Source organism: Balaenoptera musculus, chromosome 15 (genome assembly GCF_009873245.2).
Source record: "Balaenoptera musculus isolate JJ_BM4_2016_0621 chromosome 15, mBalMus1.pri.v3, whole genome shotgun sequence".
Classification (NCBI taxonomy): Eukaryota; Metazoa; Chordata; class Mammalia; order Artiodactyla; family Balaenopteridae; genus Balaenoptera; species Balaenoptera musculus.
Genome location: NC_045799.1, coordinates 20533681 through 20544473, shown reverse-complemented (window position 1 = coordinate 20544473; position 10793 = coordinate 20533681). Strand labels below are relative to the sequence as shown.

At 41.4% G+C, this 10793-nt stretch overlaps 1 pseudogene; it reads right to left on the bottom strand.

Annotated features, from left to right (window-relative positions):
• Positions 1-3995: 3995 nt before the first annotated feature.
• On the bottom strand, positions 3996-6422 carry LOC118880979 (annotated as a pseudogene).
• Positions 6423-10793: the final 4371 nt, after the last annotated feature.

The window sequence follows — 10793 nt, the reverse complement described above, 5'->3', positions numbered from 1 at the left end:
CATGATTATTGAACATAGTGTAAGCTCCCCCACTGGCCCTTTCTCCTGACCCCTTTCTATCTTCCCAATGACACAAATCTATCCTGGAGATCCCGACAAGAGCTTTCAGTGTTACTCCGAATTCTTGGTATTTTCTCAGAATCGACCATTTAGTGGTTATAAAAGTGTTTACACTCTTTAGTCTGAGGAGAAAGTCTGTCTCAAAGACTGGGAGGAAAAGGAAAGTATGACGTGATCTTCTTTTCAGGAAGGAAGCAAACCTGGGAAGCAGAGAAGGTGGAGGAAGAAAAAGAAGAATATTTACAAATATGAAAAGGTGGAATGGAGTTTCCTTGCTTTTGCCATAGTCTATCCTGCAGATATTTTGAGGGTGGCATCCTTACTGGGCTCTGCAGCTGTCTGTGGGCCTGAGCTCTCAGAGGGGGCAGAGGGTGCCTCAGATACAAAGTGGGACCCCTCAGGGCCTCTGCAGGTCCCACATCCCAAACAGTACCCTCACATGCCAGAGGTGGAAGTAATGATTCACTGAGCGAATATTAGCTAAAATGGCTTCTCATGAGGCTTGAGAAATCATCCCAGAAAACAAAGTGTTTTGCGATATAAAATAAATGCACAGACATTCCTGGTAGTTTTGGAAGGGGGCGTCTAGTTCCCAAGGGATGGCAGTGACAAGGCAGGACAAGGCCTTTGGATACATGTGTTTTATAATCTCTAAAGATTCTTTGGATAACCGGATACAACACACTGACTCTCAGGTAGATGAAAGGCAGAACTCTTGTTACTTATGGCTCCAAATGAGAGAATAAGAGAAGGCTGTCATGCAGGGATGCACGGGGGGTTACACTTGAGGACTGGGTCACAGCAAGCTGGAGCTGTAGGATGAGCTTATGCATGGCAAATGGAGCAGATTTTGAAAGCTTTCTGGAGATTGGATAAGTTGAACAATTACTTGGGCTCCTGGGTTTAGGGGCTGCCCCTAGCTAGTTGTTGGGTACCTGGCCCTGGAGAACAGGACCCCAATAAGGGACATGGTTGGTGTAGAGGCTTAGCAAACTACCCATGAAGGGGAATTGAGAGTTTTTAGCCATGACTTCAAAACTGGGTCAAGGCAGCACTTGTGAAATATTATATTATAGCATGTCAATTGGATTCAGGGCAGATGTTCAGCTTCTGGAGAAACTTAAGTTAAAGTTGGGCTAAAACCCAGTCATAAGGCTTGGACCAAATGTTAGGAGTTAGAACAGGGAAACCAAATATGCGGCATGCATGCTATTACCATCCTTTCCCTTGATCAGAGCAGACATTGCTAATCAAACACGATTTGGAGCCTGCTCAACTTGGAATCTTTCTCAAGTACCCCTGACAAGCAACAAAGTTGGCATGTAATTTGAAACCCACTAACCAGTCTTCATTAGAAGAAAGAACTAGCTAAAAAGGCATGTAGATATCTGGGTCTCGTGTAATTTAAAATCTACGGGTAGCGTATATAATTTCAGATCCCACCCATTGGTGGGCTAAGAGTCCCTCTTATCAGCATTGCTCAGGGACTGAGAGCGGCTGAATCAGAAACGGCTGGGCCCCGGTGCAGGGAGTTGCATGGAGCTGGAGAAGGCAGGGTCAAAAACTCTTACAAGTACAGTGTCTAATCACAAGAAAGTTACCTCTAACGGTGCAAATGTGGACTAAAAGACCAGAGGGAGAGACCTTTTCAGGAGCCAGTGTTCCTACCATATAGACAGACCAAGACCCATCCACAAGCCATGCTCTGGTGTGGAGTTTGGGCCAGCAACTCAAGGTAGGACAAGGGATATTTGATCTTTTTGGAAAACACAGCTGCCCAACCTCAACTTCTCCTCAAAGCTACTCTACATCTACATCCTCTCCTGAAATATTTTATTAAACATTTCATCCGTATTTCTTTTCACCCCAGACTTCAACTTTTGATTTTCTCTGGTATTTATAGCAACACCTGTGGTTTCTCAAAGTGCAAAAGGCATGTTTTAGGATGAAGATATTTTCATAGAGGCTGGCTAGATATCTGAGATCCACCAACAGGCAGTTGACTCAGGTGAAATGAAGCCAAAGGGAAACCAAAGTTTGTTTTCTGGATGTTTTTTTTTAATCTCACAAGGAGAGGGAGATTACTGATCAATTTCATTTATGTCTCTTCTCCCTTAGTTATACAGATGTAATCAGTATATATTTATTAAACTCAAAGTGTAGTAGGCACTGGGAATATAATGCAGAATCAAAAGCAGATGTGGTCCCCTCCCCCTCCTGGAGCTCTCTTGGGAGACAGAGAGATGAATTAAATAATCCTAGAACAACATGTAAACTTGTGTCTGGTGTTTCAAGAGAGAGGTGCATCGTGTTAAGTAAGCTTATGATAGGGGATTTGATAAAGGGAGGGAAGGCAGAATGGTGAATTCAGAAGTGAATTCAGAAGTGAATGGTGATGGAGACTAAAGGAGGATCTGAAGGACTTAGTGAAATGAAGAATTATGTAGTAGGAAGGGAACTCCAGGCCGGGGGCACAGCCTGTGCAAAGGTCCGGCAATGGGAATAAAGCATGAACATTAGGTGAAAACACGAAGGTTGAGCAGCTAGAGAAGACTGAACAAAGGGAGATGTGATAGGCAATGAGTTGGAAGAGGTGCCCAAGGACCATCAAGGCGGGACCTTGTAAGGCAATCAGCTGTGAATTTACTGAGAAGCTAGTAAAAGTTAACTTCAGGGCCTCTTAAATGCATGGGGTTTTCCCAAAGCCCTGCATCGTGAATGTTGCCCATCCAAATAGCACTTTACTTGTTGTACAAGAAAACATGTGAAGTTCCCTAAAATTTCATAGCTCATAGAGAAAATAAACTTGATAGAAGAATTCTCAAATTTGTACAACAATCGTAAACATTTTGGTGGCATTTCCAGTAATGAATTGGTGAAGCTGGAAAACAAACAAACAAACAAACAAACAAACCAGCTTCGCTCTACCATGCCAGGGCGAAAATAATTTAGAAATTCTGAGTTCACTTTCTTTTCTCCCCATAGAAAATATTACATGCTCATTGTCATGTGAAAAAGAGATCAAAGAATATGCAGCAAACCAAAGGTAAGAACTATTACAGTGTTGCATCTGTGTGCTGATTAATACAAATATTATGTTATTTTCCAGGATTTTGTAATGTTAGTGTTATCTGTCACTTTAAAAAAAATGTAGTTTATTGTGATTTATTTTCTTTCCCTAAATAAATATTCAAGTTTGTGCCTAATTCCAAATCCAGAATTTTGTCTTCTTAGCTGATCTATTCACTGTTAGTCATCGATCACTATTATCAACCTTCTACCCCAATGTCAGGGTGATACTGTAGGGTGAGTCTTTCTCAGGTCTCTTTACTTCTTAAAATCCCTGGTGTGAGTGGGTTGAATCACTCCCACCCAGAGATGATCTGTCTGTTTTCAGCTCTCAGAGCTGGTGGGTTCAGTCATTTGGAGGCAGAGGGGGATGGTGAAGACAGAGGCTGGGATACACTGTCTCTATGCCCAGCCATCCCTATTTCAGGATCTTTCCAGTACCTTTTGCTTTAAGCCAATAATGAAACCTGAATGGTGTCCAGGAAAGAACACTGGACTGCAGATCTCAATTTGAAGTCTGGCTTTCTCCCTTACCATGTGGTCAAGTCTCTGAATGTGTCAATCAGACTAAAAGGTTCTGTGAATGATCTACATGAAGATAGTGATTGACAGAAAGACAGCAGCAGACTGCGTTAAAGATACAAGATTTCCTTAATAGCAAGTGAAGTGGAAGAATCTCTGTACTGAGGCAAGAAACACAAAGCAGGAACTGTGTGTAAGGTCCTCTTAGGGACACACACCTTTTCTTTTTGTAATGGGACATTTAAAACATTTAATACATAAACATGCAAGTCCCTTTATTAGAGAAATTGTACATATTGGTGAATATGACCAATGGTCACGTGTATGGGTAAATTCTTTAAAAATCAGAACCAATAATTAAGATAGCTTCCGTGCTCTACTTGTTTCATTGTCTAGTGTCTAGTGTAGTTATAGTTTATTGTTGGAATGATGGTTTGAACACATTTCAAGAACATTAGAAGATATATATGAACACCCTTCCTTCTGCAACAGTCTATGGTTTCCTTCATCATCAGGCATGCCTGCCTGGGGGTACTGAACACATAGGCGGTGGTGGGAGATAACAGTGATTTAAATGGTCACTGTTTTCTTCAAATGAACTTGACTTCACACATGTACTCACCTGATAAAGGCTACCATTGCTCATCATGGCTCACAACCATAGTTGTGGGATCTGGTAATACTTACCATAAGTGACGTAGAGGTCGTACGTTCTGGTTTGCAAACTAGCAACCTCAGCCTTAGCTCTCAAATTTCTACTATTTTCCTTGCACCGAGAGTAACCTCATCTGTTTCCAACAATTCACTATCTTCATATTCTTCCATATCTGCAGCTTTTCTTACATCTTCCTCCTCTTTCTCCTCACGTATAGCTGAGCAAATTTGGAGTTTAGATCGTCTTTGCTGTCCAGCTATGAAATGAATGAGAAAATGCAAGACAGAGTTGTTACAGATGAGGAAACGCTGGCACTAAGAGGGAAGTTGATATGTACAAGTTTGGATAACCAGTAGGTGGCTGAACCTGTGTCCTAACCCAAGTTTTCTGAGTCTGTATCTTAAGCTCCTTCTTCAGTGCTATGATTATTTACTCCTTTTGGCCCAGATGTTTCTATGAGGACCCAATGAAGGTATTTTCACACACATGCATGTGCATGTACACACACGCACATGCATATACACTCACACATGTGTGTACATACATGCATGCATACAATCATATACACACACAGAAAGACAGACACACAGACACACAAACACACACAGTCATACACTGCATATAATTCCAGGACTCACAGACCCCTGATACCTGGTGTAAGGATCCTTCCCCTACATCACAAACAAGAAAGGCATCTGGTTCTTGCAGATGTGCAATTTATGCCTTTTCTTCAACTACATTGAATTATTAACTAATTAGGGCTTGTGAAGTCCTCGGGAAATACCAAGCGCTTGTTCAATGCTAAATATGGTTATTAGTAAAGCTTTGATTTTACAGAACAGCCAGGGAGTCCTGAAATAAGCAAATAATGGTTGTGTAGGAAGCCTGGCAGCTGACGGGCGTGCCGCGGTGTATAATCAAACTCTGCCTGGCTCTCAAAGGTGCTCCAGCTCATCGCTGCTACATCATCCTTACGGGGAGTTTGCACATGTTCAGGGAATGCGTGTTTCATATTTCCGTGTCCATTTACCTTTCTTTTTACCTTCCTTCTGCACCCTCTCATACCCAACCCTTTCTTTCACAGCAGATAAGTCTACCTCTCCTTTGGGGAAATAGTGTCTCCATCTCAATTTATTACTGTCACCCCTAAATGTTCCTGTCACATGCCATCTGTCCCTCCTGACCTTACATCTCAGAGGAACTGGTTCCATGGGCAGTGACCTGTGCCGTCACATACACTCAGATTTCTCCCCTGGTCTGGTTTAATGTTCTGCTATCACCATCTTGAAATTCTTTATAATTTTTGAACGAAGGGCCCAACAGTTTCTTTTTGCACTGGGCCCCACAAATTACATAACCAATCCTACCCTCGCCAACTGAATGTTCGAGGTGAATCCCTCTAGTTTTACCTGTATGTGTTGCCTCAAAGACCTCCCTCCATCAATAATATTGTGTTCTTTCATTCTTTCTCCCTCTACTGATGGCCATCTTTCAGTTGACAATATGCTTATCCAAAAGAATTGAAGGAAATTGCTTTCATCAATGGAATGACCTTCAGTTTTACATTGGGATTCTTTGTGTTGCAAGGGACAGAAACCCAACTAAAACTAGCAGAGGCAAGAAAGGAAACATTACATTACATAAACAAATTGTGGAAGAGGCAGAAGTGAGCTGGCTTCATGGACAACTGGACTCTGAGATGTGACCACTATTTCATTTTCATCTCTACTCTTGTCTTCATGTTAGAGTTATTCTTTCAGGTCAGTTTTTTCCATGTGATGAAAACCTGTCTGTAGGTCATGCCAGACCAAATTCCTGTAGCTTATGATCAACAAGGAAAAGGGGCCATTGCCATCAAGTTGGAATAATCAAAAATCTGAGGAAGAATTCTATTTGGCTCAGCTTGGGTCATGAGTTTATCCTTGAATCAATCACAGTTGTCAAGGGAATGGGGCACTCTGAGCACTCATGTTGGCTGTCTTATCTGGATCTCATTGTTGGAATTCTGGGAGAGCAGTTCCCTATGGAAAAGTGTGCAGATAATGGGAATACAGAGCAATCAATGATTACCCCTGTCCCCTTTTACCCAGTACTTCCTCTCTCTCTTCTTCTTCATGGTTTAATGTCATTACAAAGCCACCTATTTGAAAAGTAGTCTATATTCACTCACCTGACTTTTCCACCTCCAATCACCTCTGAATATTTTTCAACGTCCCTCTTAAACTGCTCTTGTCAAGATCGCCATTGGTTTCCTGTGGTCAAATTTATAGATCAATTTTCAATGAGCTCTTATTTTACCTCCTGCCATATGTTGCATTTGGTTGTTCTTTCTTAGGAAAATTCTCTTCCCTTAGTTTCTATTAAAACATATTTCTGGCTTTTTACCTCCTTGTCTTTCACACCAGCTTCTCCAAGCTCTATTTTTTATTGGCTTCAGTTTCCCTATTTCTTAAACTTGTCTCCTGGTCTGGTGCTTTACCTGGCACCATGAATCTGCCTTTGATATTTCCTCTTATTCCTGCATACCATGCCTAGTGGTTCTGTTCGTATTTGGAGACTCAGTCATCCAGGAGAGAAATGATGGTGACCTGGATTTGGATCAGGGTGTTGGCTATTGGCAAGACAATAATGAGAAGTATCTCAAAGATTATAAAGGAAGTAGAATCATCTGAACTTGATGATAGGTTGGAAGTGGGGAATAAGAAGGAGTGCTGCAAATATCTTTCCCGTTTCTGGCTTGGGACAAAGTGATGGATGGTGCCGTTGAAAAAATGAGGGTAGTGTGTGTGCATGTGATTGTACGTGCATTCTTGTGGGTCCCTGTATATACTGGGGTGTATATACACATATGTGTATGAGTCCACGCTTATGCTGATGTGCTTGTCTTTGCATATGTGAGCATTTAGAAGCATGGAGAGCGTGTCGTAAGAGTGAAGGTCCATATGTGTGTGGAAATGAAGGGGATGGTGTTGAAATGAAGATATTCGCATATGTCCACAGGCACAGACATCTTGAGTCCCACCACTTGGGTGTCTGTGGTTCTAAGGAATGGCTTCCAGGCAGAGAGGACCAGCAATTTCTCCTAGCTTATCACCAGTCTGCTCCTTGCATTGTGTCCTGCTTTAAGAAACCACACAGCATGGAGCTTGCTTAATTAAATTCTATTACAATGTTAAAGGGCACTAATAGCAGTTGTTAGAAACGTCCAGCACACGTTGCCTAGCAGAGGATGCAGGATGAAAGGTTGAATCTTTTCTGTAATTCTCCTTACCTGGCCTTGATCTGAGCTTTTATCAGTCTGGGGAAATGGGCTTACGGTATGTTCAGTATGGATTTCTGCCTTCCTGTGGATTTGCAGCTCTCCAGGAGAGCTGCGCTGGCCACTGGAGCTAAAGAGTTCCAGTTTTGGGGCAACATGGGGCAGATATCTCTGAAGGCTTCCTGACTCCAGACATGGGAAGAAGGAGGAAACAGAGCGAGGAAGGTAGAGGCAGGTAGACTCTGTTTCACACTTATCACTCTCTCATTCTTTTTGGTACTGAATTTATTTTAGGGAAACACAAAACAGCCCTTTGTGTCTGCTCTCCACTCTTTCTTTCTCATATAAAGCCAACTAAAGGTCACAGAAGAGCATATTCCCAAGAAATTGGATTCTTCGTGGGGGAAATTTGGTACTAAACCGAGTTTCAATAGCTTGTATATTTATCCATCTATGCATTTTTCCTCCTCCTCCCCCTCTTCCTCCTCCTCCTTTTCCTCATCAGAGTTCATACTCACCAAGCATTTGCTCTTTACTAAGTGTGCTATCTCTTTTAACACTTGTAATGTCTTTATGAGGCTGGTACTAGTATAGTCTCTATTTTACAGCCGAGAAAACTTAGTGTCAGAGAGGTTTAGTGATTTGTCTGCAATCATGCAGCTCGGAAGGATAGAAATGAGATGTGAACCCAGGTCAGTATGACACATCCCAGCATTATGGCAATGCACAATCTTAATCCCTTCCCTTTCTCCCCAAAATACGAAAAAGACTTAAAAAATCAATGATAGTGCCACTGCTTAGAGATCCAACTACCAACAATTTTATTTTCCAATGTATTATCTCTCTCTCTCACACACGCACAAATATATGTATATAACATACAGTAAATATCTACATACACTACACATATAAAATATAATACATAAATAATGTTATATATGCATGTATATATGTGTTTATATATTATAAATTAATGTGAGCATACTCTAAATTCTAGTTTTGTTCTACCATTCCCCTCCCTACAAAATAGGTCACAAACATATATTCAAGTCATAATGTATTTTCCTATTTATCATTTTTGCAGCTGATTATATTCCATTTGCTGGGGAAAATTTCCATTTGGATTTTGATTGACATTGCCTTGAATTGACAGACTATTTTGGAAATAATCTCTGTCCTCCTCTCCAGAAAGGTGGGAAAAACTTGAACATCTTTAAATGTAGGCTCCAGCTTGGAGAGGAGATGCAGGAGAAAGGGATGCAGGAGAAAGGGATGGAGGAGAAAGGGCTCTCCAAAACAGGCATTGCTTGGCAAGCACTTCCGAGACTGACATCTCTCCATTCCTTGTGAAGGCCAGGGCCACGTGAGGGACCCCCTGTATCCTCTGAGGTGGAGCCTCATGTCCTCAGAGGGATGGAGGCTGGAGGACCACTGACCATTAGCAGGAACATTAAGATTTGGAAGACTGCAAGATATGGTGGGAAGATGTGGGTCCCATATAGTGGTGGACTGGTAAATATTTAACAACTTGTTCTTCAAAAAACCAAGTCCCAATTTGTAATGTTTACTACTTATATGGGGTAAGTACTTTCACTGTGACCAGTTTTAAGCTGGCAATTAATGTCATTGAATGAGGAATTGGGAAGAGATGGACAACCACATACCATTATAATGGTCACCTCACCATACAGACACAATAGATCTAAATAACCCTAAAAATATAGACAATAGACAATAGTACAATATATATACATATTATATATATTATACCAATGTAACAGTAATAAAATAATTAGGAAGTTATGACTTTTGAGTATTACCTTTTGTGAATATAATTTATATAATTGTAAGTGTATAACATTTAGTTTTTAATAATGGCCGTGTTTAACAACTGGTCTGCAAAATTCCTAATAATTTAACAATTAACTCTTTCAAACCAATAGGAGTCAGCTCTAGTGCACAACTGGTCAGATAGGCAGATCTTGATTCCGATCTTAGCTCCACCACTTAGCAGCTGTGTGACCTTGGGAAAGACCAGTAACCTTTTTATCTTCAGTTTCCTGCTACACAACATAATGTTAATAATGAAAGCGATTGCATTGGGATATTGCAAAGATTAGAAGTAATAGACACAAACCTCCCACAGGCCCGGGCACACCACCGGTTGCTCACCAGTGTGCGTGGTGGTAATGGTTGTAGTAGCAGCAATGGTAGTGGTTTTATGTCACCACCACCAGTAGCCGTTGTCCCTTAGTGGGAGAGAGTGCAGATTCCGGAGTCTGGCTTGAAACTGCCTCTTCCTTTTGCTCCCTGTTGGCCTTTGGCAAATTATTTAACTCATCTGAGTTCGAGTTTCCTTATCTCCAAGAAGGATGTAATAATAATACACACCTCCGAGATTTGTTTGGAGGGTTCAGTGAGTGACTGTGTGTGAAGCTTTTAGCACAGTGTCTGGCTCCCACAGGCCTCCACAGGTTGGTCGTGGGACTGGAAGGGGCAGCATATCTTGAGCATTCCTGACAGACTGTTGGCTGTCTATTTATCAATGGCAACTATTTACTGGTTGAAAATGGGAAGCAATAATATTCACCTGACCAGTTTTCTCTTAAAGCCATTTCCATGACGATGATGGGACCCAATTATGTTTTTTATTTTAGTCACTCCTCATAAAATAACAAATTTGAAGAAATAAAAAATACCTGAAATATATATAAAAAAAAAAAAAGAAAGTGGTGGTGGTTTTTATAGGTGGTGGTGGTTTTTATAGGAGGCAGGGTAGCACAGTGGCTACAAGTAGAATGGGGACGCACATTCCAGATCCTTCACCCATTAGCTATGTGACCTTGGGCAAGTCAGTGAACTTTTCTTAGCTTCGCTTTCATTATATGAAAAACAGAGGAAATAATAGTACCCAACTTTAAGGGGGTTAAAAGAACTAAATGAGATAATAAGTGCTATTATGGTGATGATTCTCATAAGCATCATCCGTATCACCGGTGATGCTGAAGCACAATGCCTATCTCTGACCGTGACCTACTTCCCAGAGGACTTCTGGGTCAGCCCTCGTGTGCCAGCCTGCCTGTCACCTCTCTCAGGACTTCAGCACACCCTCCCAGTTTGCTTACTGATAAAATGCTATTGAGAAGTTGGCCCTCTGACAGAGCTCCTCATCCCTTCCAAAAGACAAACCCTGCACTGGATTTATAAACCAGATTGCAAATGTTAAAG